Raw genomic sequence first — 21,720 nt, 5'->3', positions numbered from 1 at the left:
TTCTTTATATATCCTGGATACAAGTTCTGTATCAGATACATATTTATAGATGTATTTGTATGTGTAAACACATATAATTTTCTCCCTGTCTTTGGCTTTTCTTTTCAATTTAAGTGTCTTCGAAGAGCAAAGGTTTTTAATTTAAATGAAGTCCAGTCTACCATTTTTTTTCTGTTATGTTTTGTGATTTTTTTGTGTCCTAAGGAATCCTTGCCTAATCTAATGTCACAAATATTTTCTTGTATGTTTGCTTCTAGAAGTTTTATAGTTTTAACTCTTATGTTTACGTTACAAATTAATTTTTTATATATGATATGAGTTAAAGCTCAAGTTTCCTTTTTTCCTACATGGCTAGCCAACTGTTCCACCACCATTCCTGTAAAGATTAAGCTTTCCCCATGTAATTATCTTGTTGAAAGCCAATTGAGTATGTATGTGTGTGTCTATTTTAGAATTCTCTCCTATTTCCTTGATCTAGTGTCTAACCTTACACTAATCCACAGTCTTGATTACTAGCTTAACAGTTAATCTTGAGATGGGGCAGTGTGAGTACTCAGCTTTGATCTTCCTTTTCAAAATTGTTTTGCCTTGGCAGGGTCCTTTGTATTTCCATATAAATTTGAAAATCAACTTGTCAATTTCTTTTAAAATGCCTACTAGGATTTCGATTGGGATTGCATGAATCTATAGATCAATTTGGAGAGAACTGACAATTTCAACAACACTTGGTCTTCCGAAACATGCACACATGATGTATATCCAGTTAGTCTCCTTTGCTTTCTTTCAGCAAAATTATGTCATTTTCAGTGTACAGTGCTTGCACTGTAAGTTCTATACCCAAGTATTTCATGCTTTTTGATGCTATTGTAAATGTTGTAACTTTCTTAATTATACTTTCAAAAACTTCAATATAAAGCTATATTCAATACCTTGTAGTGGCCTATAATGAAAAAGAATATGAAAAAGAATATATGTATGGATAGGTAGGACTGAAACATTATGCTGTATACCAGAAATTGACACAGCATTGTAAATCAACTATACTTCAATAAATTTTTTGTGTGTGTGTATTGATCTTGAATCCTATGACCTTGCCAATTCTACTTATTGTGACCTCACTTCTTCCACTATTTTTAAAATAAATTCCTCATGATTTTCTACACAGCTGATCATGTCATTTGTGAATAAAGACAGTTTTACTTCTTGCTGTTGCACTGGTCAGAATGTTAGCACAATATTGAACAGAACTGATAAGAACAGAGATCCTTGCCGAGTGTCTGATCTTAGGGAGAAAGCATTCAGTCTTTCCCTGTTAGGTATGAGTTTTTGATAGATGCCTTTTATCAGGCTGAGAAAAGTTCCTTTCAATTCCTAATTTGTTGAAAGGTTTAGTTTGTTTTGTTTTGTTTTATCATGAAGGGGTGTTGAATTTTGTCAAATGATTTTTCTGCATCTCCATGAGATATTTGTATGATTTTCTTATGATGTAATTTTGGTGAATTACATTGATTTTTAAAGTGGTATATTTTTGGGGTGGGGGAATTAGGTTATATGTGTGTGTGTGTGTGTATATATTAATGTAGATACTGGGGATTGAACCCAGGACCTAGTGCATGCTAAGCACACACTCTACCACTAAGCTATACCCTCCCAGCTGAATTACACTGATTGATTTTCAGATGTTAAACCAACTTTACGTTCCTTAGGTAAACCTCACTGGATCATGGTATATTATTATATTAGTCTGCTAGAGCAGCCATTACAGAATACTGCAGATTTTGTGGCTTAAACAGCAGAAAGTTATTGTCTCACAGTTCTGGGGGCTAGAAGTCCAAGATCAAGGTGCCCACAGTGTTAGTTTCTAATGAGACCTCTCTTCCTGGCTTGCGGACAGTCACCTGCTGGCTCTGTCCTCACATGATCTTCCCTCTGCCTGTGCCCATTCCTGCTATCTCTTCTTCTCTTAGTAAGGACACCAGTCCACTGGACTCAAGCCCCACCCTTATGATCCTCATTTAACCTTACTCCTTACAATTCCCATCTCCAAATACAGTCACTTTGGGGGTTAGGGCTCCAACATATGATTTTGTGGGGGACATAGTTCAGTTCATAACAATCATTCCTTTTATCTGTAGCTGGATTCAATTTGCTAATTACCTTTCCTGTTATTGCATCTATGTTTATGAGGGATATTGGTCTATGGTTTCTCTCCTTGTGATGTATCTTTGTGGTTTGAGTATTGAAGTAATGCTGGCTTCATAAATTAAGCTGGGAAATTTCTTCTCCTCTCCTACTTTCTAAAAGAGTATATGTAGAATCAGTAATATTTCTTGCTTTACTGGTATAATTTTTCTGTGATGCCATTTGGACTTGGAGTTTTCTTGTGAGAAGATTTTTAATTACAAATTCAATTTCTTAAAAAATGCATATACAGTATATGTAATAGTAACATATCAAAATATATACATATATGTAATTATTCAGGTTGTCTATTTCTTCTTGAGTGAACTTCTGAAGAATCTGTTCTTTTCATCTACGTTGTCAAAATTATTGGGATAATTTTTATCAACCTTTCCATGTCTGTATGATCTCTAGTGATGTTCTCGCCTTCATTCGAAGTTGGTCATTTGTGTCTTCTCTCTAGCTTTTCCCCATCAGTTGAGCTAGATGCTTGTCAATTTCATTGATCTTCTCAAGGTATCAACTTTTTGCTTCTTTGATTGTCTATATTGTTTCTCTGGTTCTTATTTTATTGACTTCTGCTCTTATATTATTTCCATCCATCTGCTTACTTTAGATTTACTTTGCTTTTCTTCTTCCAGCTCCTTAAGACTGCAGCTTAGAAAGAGCTTACACTTAAACCAATGGCAAAGGAAATAAGGTCGATTATAAGCAAGTTTAGATCACGCTCTTCCCTGTTTTCTGGAAAGTTACCAATGTCCAGAGCAACCAAAACACTCACCAAGACACTCTGTGAAGTAAGCAGGAAATACACTTCTCTCGTGTTTACTGAAATTTATGGGGGTTGCTGTTAGAGCAGGGACATTACTTACATTGACTAGTACCAAGCCCAAACTACACACAATCCAGTACTGATAATAAGCACTGTTATTTTAAAATCTGTAAGAGAATTCTGTTGTTCAAAGATCCATGAATCACATCTCCTGAAAACAGCTCTCAGCTTAGTCACATTGGCAGTGCCACTTCCTGGAGAACAACATGGCAGTGAACAGAGTAGCAACAGAAAAATTTAAAGTCAGAATGACCTTTGTTTTTTGACGCAGTGAAGTTAAGAACAATCTGAAAAAGTACTAAAGACATCTGGGTGAGGGTATTTCCCTCCTCCCAGGCAAATGGACTAAAAAGCTCTCCAAAGAGGAGATTTGGGATGGAAGTTCACTAACAGCAAGTAAAGCAGATTTGCAGTAGCACAGTTGGGTGCTCCTTGTGAGGAACGTGGGTGACACTCCAATGATAGAATGAGTTTCTGTATGTTAACTAACTAGGGGTGGAAAATAAAACCAGGGGCAAAGCAAAAGCCTCAGCTTCACAGACTGGACTAAAAGGGATATTAGAAGTTATCTGACTTCAATCTCTTTACAGATGAGAAAACCCTTTATAGACTCTTGGCACAGGTGGCAAGACAATTGTTTGAGTACAGTCATAATATTGTACTTTAAAAATGTCCTAATGGGATACGTCTCATGATCTGCTCTATTCTGGAGTGATGATCAGCTTTGAGGGGGACCCTTCCTGACACTCAGCCTGACTTGGGGATGGGATGTTTGGTCCACTGGACACCTGAGGGAGGGGACCAAGGGAGGAGGCCAACCTGGGGCCAGTGGGTCCTATCTGGTCATTTCACTCCAGTCACAAAAATCCTTTTAAGATTTGTAAAGCAATTTTTAGTTTTTAAAAATCAACATTTCTTCCTCTCACATGTATCCCAAACACACACCCACACACACCACAAATGAGCCATGGTCTAATCTATCCCTTATGTTTATATGTTAAACATAATATTTAGAAGTAAAATTGAAAGCCAAGTCGATCTCTTTTGTAATTTAAGTTATATTAACCTGCTACCGATTGTTTCCGATAAAAAAAGTTTCCAAAGAAAGTATTAATAATTTGTAGTTGATGGATTCTCAACATTAACGTCAGACTGTAGAACTTGCCTCTCGTTTTGTTGTGAATGTAAGTGCAGGATGCACAAATTATTGTTAAAGAACTTCTGCTTTGCTGCACACCTGAAACTAACTTCATAAGTCAGCTACACTTCAGTAAAAAAAAAAAAAAAAACAACTTCTGAAACTTTTAACCTGATGAAGGAGGGCTACTTTAATGCTCTAACAATTTGTCATTTGGTAAAAGTGCCACACAGATGTCACACAAACACCACGACTTCTCTTCAAATCCATTTTGTCCAGGGGGAAAGAAAAAAGGCTTTTTATATAATTTATTTTAGGTTACTTAACAGATAGACAATCATCATACTTTTGGACATGAGTATTGCTTTCTCCTTTAATTTCCCCCTCACTTTTGGTTGTCTATGGAAAGTGGCCGTACTGGCCATACTAGCTGATACTGCCTACGCTGTTATGGTGCTTCTGGTAAATGATAGATTCTAGAAGGGCTGTTAGTAAAAGGACATTTTTCTCCTCTAGTGCATATTTTGTTTTTCAAATTTTTATTTTTATTTCCTCTAAGGAATAGTGTTGCTATTATATTTGAAGCCCCATGTGGCTGTAAGGCTTGAAGGTGAGAATCAGGCCGGATCTTATTGTATTTTATTTGGGAGTGGGGTGGGTAATTAGGTCTGTTAATTTAAAAAAAATTTTTTTAAATAAAGGTACTGGGGATTGAACCCAGGACTCAGGGTGAGAATGTTTTTGTGTGGGAGGGAGGTAATTAGCTTTGTTAATTTTTTTAAAACATTTACTTTTATTTTATTTATTTGAAATGAGAAGCAAAACACATTATTCTCCAGAACTGAAGAACTATAAAATCATTTATCACATAAAACCATACGTTTTAAAAGCTATGATTTTATAGTTCTTCAGCTAGGTTTTAGAAGGTAATTAAATTTTATTTTATTTTTCTTTATATATTTTTATTGAAGTATAATGGAAACAAATAAATGCATGTTCATGTATGACTGAAGGTTTGTTTACTTTTTAATTTTTGTTTTTGATGGACGTACTGAGGATGGAACCCAGGACCTTGGCATGCGAGGCACGTGCTCCACCACTGAGCTATACTCACCTCTCAGGATGGATTCCTTCTTGCTCTCTTTCCCTCTGTGCCCTTTCTCCCCCTGCACTGCTCACACCAGCCCTGTACCCTCACCTTGGTTACCTCGCTGAGATTCTTTTTCAATTTCCTTTCCCTGGGCCCCCCTCAGCCTCGCTCTGAGGTTGGTAGTCTGTCCCCTGGTACTCTCAGCCTGTAATCACAGTGACAGCCACCCTCCCAGGGGGAACAGTCTCATGAGTGGCTGGGATGGACCTGACACCAGATCCCACACACGAGCCTGTAACTGAGTGGATTCAGCAGCTTTGTGTGCAGACGTTTAGCGACTGGGCCAGAGCTGTCACCATACGATGTTGTTAGAGAGAAAGAAATAAAAATGAAAAAGATGTCCATGATGTTTAAAACCTAGACTGGTTCATGGCCTGCTCACTGATGAAGGGGTAAAGGACAAAGTAAAGATCGATATAAATATTTCGGGAAATGTGACTATAGACAGAGAACATTCTGGATATTAAGGGAAATCACATAATTTCAGAACACAGTGAACCACAGACTTAAGGAGACCATTTGAAAAAAATCTTCATTTGAGGCAAGCAAGGTACGGCTCAGTGGCAGAGTGCATGCTTAGGAAACATGAGGCCTTGAGTTCTAATCCCCGGTACCTCCATTAAAGATAAGTAAATAAAAACCTAACTACCAACCTCTCTTCCCCAAAGAATAAATTAAAAATTTTAAAACTCTTCAAAAAAGTAATTATTAAAAAATAAACTCCGTTTGAAAAAGACATGAGGAGTTTCAGAGAAAAGCCTGGCAGAGACTGGATAATCAAAATTAGTGTATGCTTTTCCTAGAGTTAAAACTAGCTCTAGGCAAAAGTCTGAAAGAGAGGAGTTCGCTGCATATAATACCATTTTACCCATAATACTATGTCACGGACACAGTTCCCCCAAGCTTTACATTATAGCACATCAGTGTAGCAAAGTTTGAAGGATGAAAATAAAACCTTCCTCCTTCCCCTCCTCCCCAAATTCATGGACTCAGGGACCTGGAAATTGTCTATTCCAACCTCACCCTCAAGGCAGGAAGCCCTTGTACAACATTTTAAAAGGTGGCCATCCAGTTTCTGCTTCATTACTTCCGGTGACACAGAAATGAGTCACTGCCTTCCAAAGCAGCCCATTCTATTTTTAACAACCTTTCAAAGAAAAATCCTTCGCTAATAAAGAGCTAACACACATGCTCTACTTACTACGGATCCGCCAGAGGCCTCCATGCATTAGTTTGGAATCTGCACACAACCCCGTGCAGCAGGCCCGTGGCTCGGAGCAGGTGGCCCGACCCCAGGAAGGACTAGGTCTCGATGTAGGTCCAGCCCGTTTGACTCCAGAGCATGCGCTGTAACCCCTGTACCATGAGGCCGCAGATCTCACCTGCCTCCCTGTATCTTTGACCAGTTCGCTCTGATCTGGACCCCAGAGGACAAGCCACCAGTCTCGTTCCTCTTCTGCTCCAATAGCCTTCAGACACTTGAAGATGGTTCTGTCCTCTCCCTGCCCCCACAGCCCCGCTCCTCTCTGTTTATTCACAACGAAGCTCCGAAAGCCTCTTTCATCCCAATGACCCTCTCCTCAGGTTGGGTACCAAGGAACAACCATAACAGATAAGGTGTACACGGAGTAAGGATTACAGATGAAATGTTCATTTTTGGCTGTCAGATTCAGGAAACTATTTTACACGTAACAAACAAAAATTATCTTTGTAAGTATTGGCTATTGTGTGTATTTATGTGTACTTGCAAATCTTTCCAGTAATTCTCATTCTAAACACATTACAGTGCTACATAATAATTTGTTGCCTAAACTGAATTATATTTCAGGAGCCGAGAATGAATTTGATGGATGCAACCATTTCTGTGCATCTCTATTCACTACCATGGCAACCAACTAAAATAGGTTTGTTTAATTAATTAGTTCTTGGTAAAGCACTATGAAGATGAAAACTGCTGTTAATAGCTGCACAGTGTTTGGTATTAATGCTAGTGTGACTGTCATAAATGTGAAGTGTTATGGCCGGAACAGACTAATTCATTTTCCACTAAGTCATAATTTCACCATTGAATTAGAAAAGGAATTTTTAAAAATTTTTATCAGCTTTTTAAAAACAAATTGTCTAGACTTTCTTCTTTTAATTTTTTCTTTTTTCTTTCTTTTTTTTAAAATTATAGTCAGCTACAATGTGTCAATTTCTGGTGTACAGCACAATGTCCCAGTCTTGCATATATACATACATGTATTCATTTTCATATTCTTTTTCATTAAAGGTTATTACAAGATATAGAATATAATTCTCTGTGCTATACAGAAGAAATTTGAGTTTTTATCCATTTTTATATGTAGTGGTTAACCTTTGCAAATCTCAGACTCCCAAATTTATCCCTTCCCACCGCCTTTCACCCAGTTGTTTGTTATGTCTGCAAGTCTGTTTTTGTTTTTTGATCAGTTCATTTGTGTCCTCTTTCTTCTTTTCTTTTTTTTTATATTCCACATGTGACAGAGATCATATGGTAGTTTTCTTTCTCTTTCTGGCTTATCTAGTCTCTCTTTTATGCTCTTCTTGGCCAAATCTCTTCCCAGGCAGAAGAGAATTAGTGCATATCGTGAAAACCAAAGTTTCCTAATGAAAAAGGAGTATCTTCTGATGGTAGTTACAGTGATCAGGTACCACTCTTAGTTTCCTGATGCTGAATGCAAGCTATGGAGATTGTTGGGAGAGAGGGCTGGAGGAGTCGCCCCATCATCTGCCAGAAACTGCTTCCCAAAATTGCACAAGGGGTCGTTCGTGGGGAGCTTGTCAACCTCCCCTAACTCCCTTCAAGGCTAATGCAATCGAAGTAAAAACAGCCGTGTGCCATGCAGATGGAGATGCATGACACGCTCCCTAGATTGTCAAACCTCCAGATACATTGCCCCACATCTGGTTGAGATGCTGGAATCGCCACCGGTCTCTTCCTACCCACCTCCTGCCATGACTTCCTACGTTTCCAGGGAGATCTTGTAGCTGAGCTGCTATCATGGAATTTGGAAGCGGGAAGACCCGCCAGAGGCCTTCCAATCCAGCCCCCAGCATTCTGCCAAGCAAGGTATTTTACAGATGAGGAAACACAAAGTTCAGAGCTGGATGAACTCAGAGAGTCTGGGCTGGGCTGGGCCGAGCTGGACGCCCTCTGAACTGTGATAGGCTATGTGCCTGGGTTGGAAGTCTTACCCTCGGCCTAACACCTGCAGCTACCCTAGCTTGGACCACATCCAAGCCAAGAGCCTCTGGCTGGGTCCATTGAAATGGATTAAATGGATCGCCTCATTGCCAGGATCTGAAAGTGCCTTCTTTTACATGGTGGCAGTGAGCGAAGGCCCAGGCCCTGGCTCCTCTTTAGATGGTGGCTCACACCTCAGTGCCCACCTGGGGCCAGAACAAACCAAAAGATGAACACGACTTCAGTACTTCCCTTCTTCTAATGCCCTGTGCTTGATGGTGCAGCTCCCTAGGGCACACATTCTGAGCAGTTGTCCCACACTCTCCAGCCTGAGGCTGAGCTGTAGCCCGCCCCCCGCACATTAGAGTAACCTCCCCTTGGGTTGTCCTATGTGACTGACAAAGCACTCTTACAGAGAACCATCCCCAGGGTCTCCTTGCCTAGGTTATGTGTTTGTGGTTTAAAAGAATCCTTCAACTTCTGGGTATAGTATCTGGAGGGAATTCTAAGTCGAAAAGATACAAGCACCCCCAAGTGTTCATAGCAGCACTATTTACAATAGCCAAGACTTGGAAGCAACCTAAATGTCCATCGACAGATGACTGTATAAAGAAGTTGTGATATATGTATACAATGGAATACTACTCTGCCATGAAACAGAATAAAATAATGCCATTTGCAGCAACATGGATGGACCTAGAGATCGTCATTCTAAGTGAAGGAAGCCAGAAAAAGAAAGAAAAATACCATATGATAGTTCTCATGTGTGAAATCAAAAAGAGAAGAAAGAAGACACTAATGCACTCATCTACAAAACAGAAACAGACTCCCAGACTTAGTAAACAATCTTATGGTTACTGGGGAAAGGGGGTGGGAGGGGTAAATCTGGGAGTTTGAGATTTACAAATGTTAGCCACTATGTATAAAAATAGATTTTTTAAAAAATTTTCTTTTGTATAGCATAAGGAACTGTGTTCAATATCTTGTAATAACCTTTAATGGAAAAATATATGAAAATGAATATATGTATATATATGCATGACTGGGATATTGTGCTATACACCAGAGATTTACACATTGTTACTGACTGTACTTCAATAAAAAAAAAAAAGAATCTTTCAAGTTTGAGATTTGCAAATATTAACTACTATATATAAAACAGCAAAAAACAAAATTCTTCTAGCGCAGGGAACTCTATTCAATATCTTGTAGTAACCTTTAATGGAAAAGAATATGAAAATAAATGTATGTATGTATATGTATGATGGAAACATTATGCTGTCCACCAGAAATCGATACATTATAACTGACTATACTTTGATTTAAGAAAAATAAAATATAAATAAAAGAAAGGAAGGAAGGAAGGAAGAAAAAAAGGGAGAGAGAAGGAATCCTTCAGTCCCTTAAGCCTAAGGAGTGACTGAAATTGGCAATTTCAAGTCTATGGCAGATCAGAGGGAGAACTTCCTGTGCTAAGGATCTAATCTCAGGAAGAAAGGTCTAGCTTGCTAGGTACCAAATGGGATGCTGTTCAAATGCAGCTTAAACGTAACTGCCTACCAGAGATACTGTGGAAGGCAATTCAGGTGACCTTGGGCCAGATGGCCTTCCAGATGACTTCCAGCCCTGAGATTCTAAAAAGATTGTGTTGAATGAGTGGCAACTGGATTCACTACTGACCAATGACCAGTTGCAGATGTCTTCTTCCGGCATGCTCCAGAGAGCCAGCCTTGGCCATCGGCAGTGCTTATCAAACTGGATCAACTCAGAATGTTGGGATTATCAGCCAACGTGGGGCATCGTGAGAAAGAGGGACTCAAAAGCTGTCAACCAGCTGGGGCCATGGACTGATCTAACAGGGTAGCGTTGGAATGCGCTCTCTTTATCAAAATACCCATGTCCCTGTTAACCCGTTTTGTGCTCCTGTCTCAACATCTATCTTCTCTTCCATAAAACTAAGCCCTGTGCCTCAATTTATGATCCCTTTTCCATTCTTTACAAGGCTTTGTTTCCTCTAGAGTTCTTCCCCGGACTCTCTGTTAATCTCCCCAATTTATATCTCATCTTACTCCTTCCTTTATTTTCCAAACTCGTACTGCAAGAAGTCATGTCTAAATTGATTGAGCATTTGCTGTGTATCAGGAACTGGGCTAAATAATTTAAATGGATTATTTCATTTATTTCTCATAATACTTCTCAGTGATAGATAATTTTATTGCTATTTAAGGCTTAAAGAGATTTGAGGCGATAGGTTTAGAGAGATTAAAAATCCTGCCTGAGGACATACAGTCGATGCTGAAGGCTGAGCCCAAATCCAGGCAGGTTCACTCCAGAGCTCTAACCACTCAGCCCTTATCCTCAGGGCCTCACTCCCTGGCAATCTGACCTTTGATCCCACACTGCGGAAGCTGCCCCTCCTCCTGCCTCATCTTACCCTCCTTGACCGTCCCTCCATTGACCTTCTGTCTACAGGAGACCACACAGATCCTTTTTCTCTGCAAACGTCTTCCATATGCAAAGATTCTGGCCTTTGGCTTCTTTTTTCTGTCTCTCTTTCCTCTCTCTTTTCTTATTTTCTGCTCTTGATCTACATTGGCTATCTCATCCTTTCCCACAGTTTCAATAACAAAATCAGTGTGGGTATCGGAGCTCATTTCTGAGTTTCAGTTTTTTTTCATCTAACAGTTATGTCCCGGTGACATCTAACTCAGCCTGTCCAAAGCTAAACTCATCGTCTTTCCTTGACCATTGAATCTGTACCCCAGCCTCACGTCCTGCTGATGAGATGGTGTGACGTCCTGGAAAGAACACAAAGCAGGGAAATCAGAGGACGTGGATTCCAGTCCCTGACATCCTGGCTGCATGAGCGTGAGGTCATAATTCAGCCCTCTCTCCATAGTAGGGGGTGGGGTGGGTGGCATTAGATGGTGTCCAGTCTGTATCCCTATAACTCATGTCCCCTTCCATCACTCTTTCAGTTACCCAGGGATGGAATATTAAAGTCATCCTTACCTTCACATAAATTCAGTCTTGAAATGGAAAGGAACTTTTCTAATAATTCAATTCAATTCAAGAATGCCTGCTAGGTGACAACACTGGGGAACACAGTAGAGAATGAACAAGACAAAGCCCCTGCCTAGCAGAGCTTACAGTCTAGTGGGGAAGGCTGGCAGTAACATCTGCACAAGTAAACATGGTAAATAGTATAAAGGGGCAATACGAGCCATGAAGAGAAATAAAGCAGATCAAGGGTTTGTGAGTGGCTTAGTGGGGAGCACGTTCTAGTTCGGGTGGTTGAAGGAGATGATGTTTGAGCATTGACCTGAGGGAGGGAATGTGTCACACGAAGATGCAAGGGGACAGCCTCAGGCAGAGAGGGCAGAGGGCAAAGGTCGTGACACTGGAGCAGTGAGAGGACCCTCGTGGTTAACACAGAGCGCTAAGAAGGACAGGCGCCCGGGATGAAGGCAGGAAGCCAGGTACGAGTTTGGATTTGGAATTTAAGTGTGGTGGGAATACTTTAGAAGATTTTAAGCCTCAGAATAACTTGGCCCTGATTACATTTTTTAAAGACGACTTGCTGCTGTGTGGAGAATAGATCGTGGAGTTGGGGGCGGGACAAGAGTGATAGCAGAAGACCTATAAGATGCAGGTGGCCAGATAAGAAAGTCTGGTGGCTCGGACCAGAACATCAGTGCAGGCGATGGGCTTGCTGCGGGAGCTACCTGTGAGGGGCTTTGTCCCTTATGACTGGAAGTATCCTGGAAAAGGGGGAGGGCAGGGATGTTGTCCACAGGTCAGATTTGGACAGCCTGTTACGTAAGGTTTCGTTAACACCAACATTCTACACATTATGACACGTGATCCCATTTTATGTAGAACTCGCCTTATCGCCCCTTTATATGGCCCCCCACACCCTGTAAGTCAGAAGCCAAATGACACAGGCATTGTCTACCTGGAGCTGGCCTAGCTAATCCTACCTTCAGTGGCTCCCGTGTCCCCAGTGTGGTAAGGAGCTTTCCCATAGCGAATGCACCCACTTCAGTTGTCCATCTGGAGTCTTAAATGCATGGTAAAGGGGGCATACATTTGTGAAGATTCCATGAGAGAATGTATGTGAAAACCATAAAGCTATAAAGCTTTATAGAAATCCGTTACTATTCTTAAATTAAATTAAATTCAGTGCCAAAGTTACCATAAAATGTTTTATAACGTGCTGTCACTTTGCAAAGCTGTAATTGTTGGAAATGCCACACCTCTTGAACTTTTTGGGCCACACACAAAGACAGCTACGTACCTTTGTACGCAAAGTCCATATGTATCCGATTAACACACTGGACTGCATGCCCAGGCAACTTTTCAATAATGAGACAAGAGTAAGAGTGAGTAAGCCTGTCCCAACATGCTCTGAACAACCTGTATTCCTCTCTGTTTTGATCTCGTCAGCACAATTTTTCTGCCATTAGATTTTTTTTCTCACTAACTGCCACACCCCGCCCCCAACCTGGATTGCTAATATTATTTCAAAATTGTGCTTTTCCTATGTGGTTTTATAGAGAGTTAAAAGAATGAAGAAACATATTCAAAAAAGGGAGGCAAGACAAAAGAGACCATCAAAACTGCATTTTGTTTTAAATTCTCTTTTGAGTTCCCTAACTTGTCCATTTTCATAATTCACAGCTTTACATGAATTTTACCATCAAAGAAACTTTAAGTGGAAGAAGAGAATTTCTCTTTTCATGAAAATTGCTTTGTTTTATGTACATGTGTTTATATGGGAACAAAACTGATGAGAAACAGCTGGATGAACATGTGGTTTTCAAACCGCTACATAATAAAAGAGAAGGAAAAAATGTCACATTCCCACATGGCACCTAACATATGGTGTTTCATCCTCATGGCAACCACCCCCCACCCCACTTTTTTTTTTTTAAAGGGTATCAAATTCTAAAGTGATTTCACAGGTGACCCACCTTCTAGGTTTACATTCTGCAAAATGATTTCCCTTCCACATGCTGAGTGAAATGTGGGGTAAGGCTCCCACATGACTGTAAGCCCCTAACATGTTCTCCAATCAAGTCCAGGCATAGACTTAAAAGCAAAATGTCAGGCATGAGAAATCTAGGTCTATACCAAATAAAGCAAAAAAAAAAGTAACCACAGAATATAACAGTGGTTGAAATATCAAAACCTTCAATGCTTTTCCAGCAAAGTAGTTTGTCTTATAAAGTTGACAAGGTCTAGACATCAACAGAATTTCTACAGTTTTATTTAAAAAAAAAATCTGGCACATAAATGAAAGCATCTCATGTAAGCGCTTTCTTCATGGGTCACTGAAACTCAAAATAACTGAATTTATGAACTCAAAGGAGTTTCATAAACCCACCTACAGGCTTGAGGACAGGCTTGGGTGTTTTAATTTCATTAATAATGCTTGCATTTGCTGCCAAAAGTTCAATTTTTCTCTCTCTCTTCTTTAATTGAATGAAATGCCTGTGAAGAAATCGTGCTTTCTAAAGAGAAAGCACAACTTTCTAAGAGACGAATGATGTCTCATCTCCAGTTGAGTACAGCTTCCATCTTGGGCGAAGTGGATCAAGGAGTATTCGACCCACGAGTTGGCCAGAACACAGGGTCCTGACTCATCCCACCGCCTCTCCCCAGGGATCTGGTGCATGTCCGTAAACACCTTTGACCTTACAGAAACATGAAGTCTATAAAAGCTGGGTGGTAGGGCAGAAGACTAAAGACCCAAAACCTGAAGTGTATTAACCAGGAAGCCAATTCTACCTTCAGCCTCAGACCACACATTTTGTCAAATACCATAGACAGCACAGTTGGCTAAAATGATTGTGGTAAGAATTCATATGTGTGGAATATTACAAGATTTGGAGACAGTTTTAGTGGTAGTTTAGGGTCAAAACTCTTTCCATATACTATGATATTCAACCAGGCAGAGCTCACACACAACCATCACATCTGGTAATTTTTTTTTTTTGCCCTTTCTGTGCAGCCACGTATCCACTGTGGACTTGACACATCCCAGCTGGGAGAAACGTGGCTATGACTTGTGTGTGCCACCTTTACCTTCACAGTTTGGGGGGAAATACTGTGACCACATCACGTGTTGGATCTTAAATACTCACCTAAGCATTAATCCCATTATGATTTTTCTGCAGGACCTCAGCCTTTTTTGTTTCCTATTCCATGTGCTGCTGGCCGGTCTCCCAGCTCAGAGCCTGGAGCAGCTGCGTCTGGGAGAATCCGTGCTCAGGGCTGTGCCCTGCCCAGACTGCAGTCCATCCACGTCCCCTCCAGCCACATTCAGGACCAATTAAGATGCTGTGCTGTGCGTTTGGCAAAGTTCCGGTCAATGTCTACCACTTTTATTGATTACTTTCCATTTATTACTCTTATCCAGGCCCTCATTACTTCATAACATAATAACTCCACTAGTCTCCTAGCTGCCTTTCCTCCCTCCCAAATCCATACTGCTAACTAAAGCCAGCCCATGGCTTCAACTGCAGCATCTCCTTTTTCTGAGCCAGGCTGGTGTATAACAAAGAGCCCAGGCTTTGGAGCATGGGACTCAAGTCCAGGCTCCATGCTTAATTAGTCTAACCAAGTCATTCTATCCTTAAACCCATTTGCTAACCTGTAAATGTGTCAATCCCCATATGGTTATTGAATAGATTAAATAAGATTATATCTGTTATAACCTAGAAAGCATCTAGTACCCGGTTTATAGTAGATAGTAAATTAATGTAAACTATCATCTGTTCTTCTTCATTATATTTACTGTGCTTTATCAACTCACTCCATTGTCCTTCATCTAATCGCCAAGACCAGGTCTTGGTCCCTAGGAGTTGGCAGTCTGGTGCACACAGTAAAAAGCGTGTGCTGCCTACTTTTTTTCAGACCAAATTAATGACATTTATTCAACAGAGTTAGTGTCAACTAGATACCAGATACTCTACAAGCCTACTATATGAAATGTAATAAAACATGAGAGGTACTGTAAGATTAAAAGAATTATGAACTTTCTAGGAGAACTTTGCTCTGTGGTGCACCACAAAGCGTCATAGAAGAGATTTTCCAAGGGTGAATAGGAATTTGGTGGAGAGATGGGGAAGGGTATACAGGAAAATGTGAAGGCTTGGGTATGTTCCAGAGGGAGAGGAAGATGGGATTTTTGAAGAAGTTAAGGTACAAATTGTGAAAATCCTTGAATGCCATTGTGAAGAGTTGGACTCGGTTTCTTATCGGCCATCAGCAGCGCCGATTTTAAGGAGAGAATGATATTCGAACCAAGAGATTCACAGTTCCATGGAAAAAAGTTCACCAAAGGGCCTGCATATCCCTCTTGCATATCTTTTGTTTTGAGTATATCAGAAGTGTGAAAGGAGTTGAGACTGACAGTAGCCAGACTCCACTGAACACAGCCAAGTATCTTTCCTGGAAAAGTAATAAACATTTTGAAGCAACAGCACAAAACTCTTGAAAATAGTAGTTCCAAGGAGTTGTTTTCTAGGACTGATTCTATAGAAGTTCACCCAAGTTATTAGAAAACTCTTTGCTCTTGCAAAGGTGAGGAGGTCTCTTTACAGAATAAGAGAAAGGTAATAATCCCTTACCTTGGTAACACTTCTCCATTAAAAGGGGAAGGAAATCCTAGGAATGAAAGAAAGGAGAAGAATCCAGCCATGTCATTTAGCAAAAAATCAACCCGTGTTGGGAGAGTTGAGAGGAAGAACTATGGCAGATATTTATACACATGATTTCATTTAATCCTCACAATAACCTGCCAGGTAGGCATTTTTATTCCCAGTTGAATTCAGGGCTTGCATCAGTCTAATTACTAGGTTCTCAGATACTTTCCTTTAAATCTTCTTTTCAATCAGAACCACCAGCCCTTACGTTCTGTCCTTAATACGGTTACCAAGGTCAGCTGAAATTAATTTCAGGTTTAGTTTCGGGTACAAACTTTTACTGGAATTATCCAATAGGAGACAAGAGAATGCTGTGTAGAACAGGGATGAAATGACGAGATTTTACACTGTTGGACATGCCAGGGAGCAGGGTTTTAGCATTGATCAGTTTACTTTCTTGGGCTATCATTCAATTACTTGGGATATCATTCAATATCAATTACTCATTCAACAAATATGAGCTAAGTTCCTGGCACCATGCATCTGGCGGAGGTCAGACTTAACAAAGGGCCATGCCTACTTCTCACTCAGTCCTAGTATTGTACCCCTGATCATTTCCGTCTGCCTCTTGAAACTCCCAAGTGTATCCAAGGCCAGCTAAACCTCTTTTTTCCTTCCAAGTTTGATGCAATATCGGATTATCCAAGTAAAACGCCAGATGCTGATCCTTTCTGTAGGATCTGATGAGATTTTGTTAAAGCTGACAAAAGACGTTCGAGAGAAATACTGTTGATGCTGCTGAACAGTATTTAAAACTGAAGCTTACTATCAGCCAAGTCTTAGCAGGTGAGATGGTTGGTTAGTACTGCAGTAGGAAAAAAGGCATTAAACTGAGCAGGAACAGGGACAAAGTTCTCAGGTGTGGGCCTCAGGCAAGCACCTGCTTTTGATCAATAGTGGGCTCTACCCATCCTTAGCTCATGTGGTATGTGGAGAGTGAGGGGTTAAATCTTCAGGCTGGCAGCCTTGGGACCAACAGCTGCCAGCAATTACATTTGTCAGCATCTCCTCTGCAAAGCCCACTACCTCTCTGGGGCTCACTGCCAGCAGGCCTCTTATTCCTGTGGATGTGGGGACATAAATCTATTTGCAGGAAGCAAGAATGAAGATAGGTGCTTGCGTAGACAAAGTACTTAAGAGCCTCAGCAGAGAAATGCAGTGCCACTCAGCTGCTTATTTGCTAATGACAAAATGCATTGCTGGTTTACAAGCCTGGAGGGCTCTCTCTAACTCTGCAATTCTTGGCACTCTGGGGCAGCCCTCGTGTGCCTCTGGCTACAGTAGTAATTTTGCATTGTGCAGATTTCATCACAAGCCAGGGGATTCAGGATCCTGTAATTGGAGAGGCCACAAGAGGGTCATATCTCATAAAATATCTCCAAGCCATGATAAAATCCTGCCATGAGGGATTCATGCATCACTTTTCCTGCGGCTTCTTCCTTGGATGCAAGCCTCTGGGAGTTGGAGTGTGCAGGGAACCGATGATTGGAAGGAAGGATAAAGAAGAGGGAGACACAGGATGTGGTGGGAAGGGAAGCACTTCCTTTGTGTCCTGTACCACCACACTGCTGAGCCCAAAGGGCAGGGAGCATGTCTGTCTAATCAGCTTTTCTCCCGCATTTTGCATAATACCTGGCACCAGGCCGGGGATCAGCAGGGAAGTGCTGAATGACAGGAATTAATGGGCAGAGAACCAGCCCTCTCCCGCCTGAGAATGGGAACCCATCGGAGCAAGGATCCCAAGGTGCCCATGCTCCAGGCGGAAGCTGCCTCAGGCCGATGCTGTGGCCAGGCGGGCCCCCTGCTAGGAAGTTTCTGCTGTCAGGTGACACCTCCTCACAGCCTCGTTTGGCCGTTGAGTGTCTTGTGGTTGGATTTGGTGTTCTTGGTTTTTTTTTGAATGAAGGTTTATGCCGATTCACCTTCTTATCCTTGCTGAAGGAGCCTCTGCACTGAATGACCTGTCAGCATCCTTGGCTTGCCCAAACCTAGGGACAAGCAACATGTGCATGTTCAGAGACTTCAAAGAACAGGGCAGACAGCTCCTAATTTATTCTCCTGAAGCCTCTTGAAAAGCAGCAGCCAGGGTGAGGCCGGGCTTGACGGCCACCCCTTGGGACTGAAATTAACCCAAATGCCAGTGGGCCTGGTGTGACGATGGGGCCAAACTCTTTGGCTCTTCAAAGAAAAATGGCCCCACCCTCCCTTCCAGGCCGAAGTCCTAGCAGACCTTTTATCTTGGCGGCAAAAGCAGTTAGAGACGTTTTTTTATGGGATCTTTTATGGGGGCAGTGTGCAATTTCTCCCCATCTAAAGCCCACGCCTCTGAAAGTCAGGTTCCTGAAGAGATGGTTTTATAGCCCTGAGCACGTAAGACCCATTTAGCTTACAAAGATATATGGATGAAATAGTGAAAGGTGCTCAGCTGCAGAATTAATACTCAATGTACTCCAAGCAATTAAACTGCCAAAATGCTCCATCTCCTCATATATCCTTGTAAGAGAAAGGAGAGGAGAGAGACAGGAGGAGACTCTACATTATTAATGTGGTCATAGGAGCGCTATTTACAACAGCCAAGACACGGAAGCAACCTAAATGTCCATCAACAGATGACTGCATAAAGAAGCTGTGGTATGTGTATACAATGGATTACCACTCTGCCATAAAAAAGAATAAAATAATACCATTTGCAGCGACAGGGATGGACCTGGAGATCATCATTCTAAGTGAAGGAAGCCAGAAAGAGAAAGAAAATATGATATCTCTCATATGTGGAATCTAAAAAAAGAGAACACTAATGAATTCAGCTACAAAACAGAAACAGACTCGCAGACATAGTAAATAATCTTATGGTTACCACGGGGAAAGGGGTGGGAAAGGGTAAATTTGGAAATCTGAGATTTGCAAACGTTAGCCACTATATGTAAAAATAGATTAAAAAAACAAATTTCTTCTGTATAGCACAGGGAACTATATTCAATATCTTGTAATAACCTTTAATGAAAAAGACTATGAAAACGGATATATGTATATATATGCATGACCGGGACATTGCGCTGTGCACCAGAAATTGACACTGATCATTGAAACCGATGGTACTTCAATTGAAAAAAAAGAAAAGAGGATGTCAACGTGGTCGGTAAACAGGAGACCTGTGAGAGGCTGGGTTGAAAGCTTGTGAATCAGTAAGCAGCCTCATTCACAAAAGAGAGGAAACTCAGTGTTCGAGGCAGACCTAGTCTATATGAGCAGGGGAGCCAGGAAACAATCAGGGTTTCTCATTTTACGCGGACTTGGAAGAGCTGCCTTAGGCTGGATCAGCTCGCTAGGGCTACCACAACCAAACCCCACAGACCAGGTGGCTGAAATAACAGCACGACACTGTGTCCCGGTCCTGGGGGCTGGGAGCCCAGGGTCAGGGTGTCAGGCGGAGCTGGTGTCTCCTGAAGACTCTGTCCTTGGCTTGTAGAAGGTCACAGTCCTGCTATGTCCTCTCAGGGGCGCCCGTCGTCTGTGTTGTCTGTGTCCTAATCTCTTCTTGAAAGGACACCAGTCCTGTTGGATCAGGGCCCACCCGTCTGACCTCATTTTACCTTAATCTCCTCTTTAAAGGCCCTGTCTCCAAATACAGTCACGTTCTCAGGCACCGGGAGTTAGGACTTCAACATATGAATTTGGGTGGGTGGGTGGGGATACCTAGTTCAGCCCATAACCGTCCCTAAAAGGAGGGGACATTCCCCAAGGATGAGGGAGGACACATCTCCCTTCACTGTACCAGGAATCCCTTAAATCTAATTGTCCATGTCATGAGCTTCCTGGGCCTCTAAGATCTGTGAGCAAGGACGATGACAAAGACGGCTTTGTTTTCTTGTCTAATTAAAAGGTGGAAACCTAGCTCTTTTCTCTCCTCAGCTCTTGAGCCTGCATTCGAGAGTGGGGCAGCAGGGTGTCCTGCAAAACCCGAGGTCTGAAGCCAGACTCCCTGCATTTGCGTCCCATCGCTGCCACTCATTAGCTTAACCTCCTACTTGACTTGACCTGTTAAGGAAAAGCCATCAAGAGAAGGAACAGAACAATGAAAACCCTCGGTTCCAGGCCATACCTAGCAAAGAGCTGAAACTCTTGAAGAAGCCAGGGGTTTGAAAACCTAAGTCCTTTTTTCAGACAAGCCAATTTGTGATGGAAATTGCAATAATTCTGAGGTCAAGAGCTCAGTGCTTAGTGAAGTGAGCCAGAAAGAGAAAGAAAAATTCCATATGATATCACTCAAATGTGGAATCTTAAAAAAAAAAAAACAAAACAGGACACTAACGAACTCATCTATAAAACAGAAACAGACTCACAGACATAGTAAACAATCTTACGGTTACCAGGGGAAAGAGGGTGGGAAGGGATAAATTTAGAAGTTTGAGATTTGCAAAGGTTAACCATTATACATAAAAATAGATAAAAAACAAATTTCTTTTGGGTAGCACAAGGAACTATATTCAATATCTTGTAATAACATTTAATGGAAAAGAATGTGAAAACAAATATATGTATATATTATATGTATGACTGGGACATGATGCTGTACACCAGAAATGGACACAGTGTAACTGACTATACTCCAATAAAAAATAAAATGAAATAAAATTAAAAAAAACTTTTTAAAGTGGGGAAATAAGCCTTTATTTTCTATATTTCCTAAACAAAAAAGAAGAGCTCATTACTTAGGATATAGGTCAAGGAGGCCACGTCAGCCCTGCTAGGTTAGTCTTTGAGTTCTGTCATTTGCAAATTAGAAAAATGAAAGTGTTGTAATTTAAGTGACCCCCACCCCCCGGCCAGTGAGATGCCTCTGAATAGCTAGTTAGTCACAGGAATTACATGAGCTCCACGTCACCCACTTCCCCTCTGCAGTGAGGCTTGGAAAAAATGAAAAAGATACAGGATTAAACAAATGGGCTGAAGATCTCCTGTGGGCTAGGATGTAATCACACACATCCACTCCCACTCAACTGTCCTTGTGTCCAGAGGAGGAAACCAAGCCTCAGGAAGAGAAAGGATTTTGCCCAAGGTCATTGGTTCATGAGACTTAGATGCAACCTGTGAGTCCCATCTCCAAGTCTCCTCCAACTTCACCCGGGTTGACCCCCAGCCCTCCACACTGTTACCCAGCCCTGCAACTGGAGTGCTCACTTATTCCCCACATGTCATCAAGTCTCCTGTTTGCTTCAGGACCTTCAGCAGCTCCACGACTCTTAGAATAAACACACAGCTTCTTAACCTGATCTGTGAGACCCTCCTCCCTGGCACCTCTCTGCCTGACATGCCCACATCCCCAGGCTTCCATGTCATCCCCGCCTCGCTGGCCTCCTTCTACATGAGAGCTCAGTGCACCGGGCTCTCCGCTGGCCGCCAGCTTTGCCTGCACACCCAGCACTCATCCCTCAGTTCCTAGTTCCATTGTCCCAGGTCCAGGGAAGACTTCTCTACTTTCTGGGACTAGACCACACCCTCTAT

The 21,720-nt window shown here is 41.5% G+C and overlaps 1 protein-coding gene and 1 long non-coding RNA gene across 2 annotated transcripts in view; both read right to left on the bottom strand.

Moving 5' to 3' along the window:
• PSD3 (pleckstrin and Sec7 domain containing 3) overlaps positions 1-21,720 on the bottom strand; it is a 526,938-nt gene that overhangs the window by 388,381 nt on the left and 116,837 nt on the right.
• LOC116660002 lies at positions 1,624-19,518 on the bottom strand. Its single transcript, XR_004315358.1, has 3 exons — positions 19,509-19,518; positions 5,659-5,663; positions 1,624-2,149 (listed from the first exon to the last, which is right to left on the bottom strand). It is a non-coding gene; the product is annotated as an uncharacterized LOC116660002 (long non-coding RNA).

This window comes from Camelus ferus, chromosome 26 (assembly GCF_009834535.1).
Source record: "Camelus ferus isolate YT-003-E chromosome 26, BCGSAC_Cfer_1.0, whole genome shotgun sequence".
Classification (NCBI taxonomy): Eukaryota; Metazoa; Chordata; class Mammalia; order Artiodactyla; family Camelidae; genus Camelus; species Camelus ferus.
This window is presented reverse-complemented; position numbering and strand designations above follow the sequence as displayed.